Consider the following 1,902-nt stretch of genomic DNA (forward strand, 5'->3'; position numbering starts at 1 on the left):
GGAGGCAGGAAGGCAGGCAGGCAGGCCCGTAGGCACGCCCCTGGGCACCACCACCCTATCCCGTGGGGGCTCCTAGTGGGGGAGGTGGGCGTGGTGGAGGGCTCGGGTGGGAGCCTGGTTCCTCTGGGACTGCTTCCAAGCGGTGGGCTGTGTGGAGGTGGTGGGCGGATCTGTCCCCCCACCCCATCCCCGTGCCGGGACCCGGAGTGTCCTCCTCCCAGACCCCCGCCTGTGGAGCCAGGCAGGCAGCCAGGTGCGATGGAGCCCCGGTTGTTGGAGGGCAAGGCTAGCCTGGGCTGCCTGTCAGGCGAGACCTGCCTCTCTCATGTGAATCTTAGCTTCTTCTGGGGTCCTGGGATCCCCACTCGGGTGTTTCCCCCGGTGGGTTGGCAGCGTGCCTGAGGGCTGCGATGGCCGGGCGAATTGGCAGCCTTGCGGGCGAAGGGGAGGGGGAGGGGGAGGCGGAGGGGTCCCGGGGCCCGCCCCATGGGGGCCCGCGGCCGCAAAGGGCCTGCCTTTCAAAGGCCAAAAGGGGCAAAGGCAAAAAAAGCCTACAGCACCCGGTATTCCCAGGCGGTCTCCCATCCAAGTACTAACCAGGCCCGACCCTGCTTAGCTTCCGAGATCAGACGAGATCGGGCGCGTTCAGGGTGGTATGGCCGTAGACGACGGCGCCCGGTCCGCGGAGCCTCAAGAGCCTCACCTCCGCCGCTGCCCTCAGCAGCTCACCCACCCACCCGCCGCCCCGGAGCCCGGCTCGCGCCCCACCCTGAACGCGACGGCACGCCAGCGAGGCCCTCCTCAGCCCTCTGCCCGCGTCCGTGGCCCGTGGTCCGTGGCCCGCAGCGGGGGCCCAGGGCCGGCAGTGGCCAGCGTTTCCCCGGGACCTTCTCCTCTCCCGGTCCTGCTTCATCGGCCGGCGGCACTCTCCCACCGGGCACACCCGGCGGGCCCCTGGCACCTTGGCTCGCCCGCAAGCCTGCTCCTCCCTCTCCCTGGGCCTCGGGCCGGTCCGGTGTGCACGCGCCCGCACCTCCCGCTCCCCCGCTCGGCTTTCCACGGCTGCGGGCGCTGAAGCCTCAGGACCTTCTTCCTTCCAGGGCAGGGGCTGCCTTGGCTCCGCGACTCGCCCCACCCGTTGCCAGGTAGCCAGCCCCTGGTCTTTGGGGCAGGCAGGTTGGAGCCCTCCTCTGACCTGCAGGCCATTTCTGTGCCTTTGGGGGTCCTGGTGGGGAGGTGGAGGTGGGGGGGTGGGGAGTGGGGGTGAGGGTGGCAGGAGGGGTTCGTGGCCCTGCCCGGGCTGCGCTCTGCCACTTTCTTTCCTGGCTTCCCGGGGAGGGGAGGTGCCCAGGGAGGCGCAGGCAAGGCGGCCGGATCCTTCGGGTGGGTCATCCACCCGTCCAGACAGGGTGCTCACCCTCCTGACGGTGCTGCCCCGAGGTGGTGCCTGGACGGATGGGGTGCTCGCACCGACTGTCATCTCTCACCTTGGGGAACTGTCGGCTTCTCCTCCTCCTCCTCCTCCCCCGTTGCTCCTTCCTACTCCTCTTCCTCCTCTCCCCAGGAGACACAGACAGACACAGACAGACAGACACACACACAAACACACACACACACACACACACACACGCATGCACAAACACACACGCGCACACACACACACATGCACGCCCATTCACACACCCTTCCCTACCTCCTGGATGGACCTTGGTTCCCTCTCTGGAACTTGGAATGCCAGCTCGTGGGCTCCAGGTTCTGCCCCCACCCCCGCCCCACCCCCACGGAGAACCCGTCCATCCATTCCTCCGTGGCAGAAGCCTCCCTCCCCGGGAAGCGGCGGGGGCGGCGGGGGCGGCGGCGGCGGCGGCGGCGGCGGCGGCGGGGGCCGCGGCGGCGATGATG

At 69.6% G+C, this 1,902-nt stretch overlaps 1 non-coding gene across 1 annotated transcript; it reads right to left on the minus strand.

Annotated features, from left to right (window-relative positions):
• Nucleotides 1-548: 548 nt before the first annotated feature.
• LOC143273680 (5S ribosomal RNA) lies at nt 549-667 on the minus strand. Its single transcript, XR_013051866.1, has one exon. It is a non-coding gene; the product is annotated as a 5S ribosomal RNA (ribosomal RNA).
• Nucleotides 668-1,902: the final 1,235 nt, after the last annotated feature.

This window comes from Peromyscus maniculatus, chromosome 5 (genome assembly GCF_049852395.1).
Source record: "Peromyscus maniculatus bairdii isolate BWxNUB_F1_BW_parent chromosome 5, HU_Pman_BW_mat_3.1, whole genome shotgun sequence".
Lineage (NCBI taxonomy): Eukaryota > Metazoa > Chordata > Mammalia > Rodentia > Cricetidae > Peromyscus > Peromyscus maniculatus.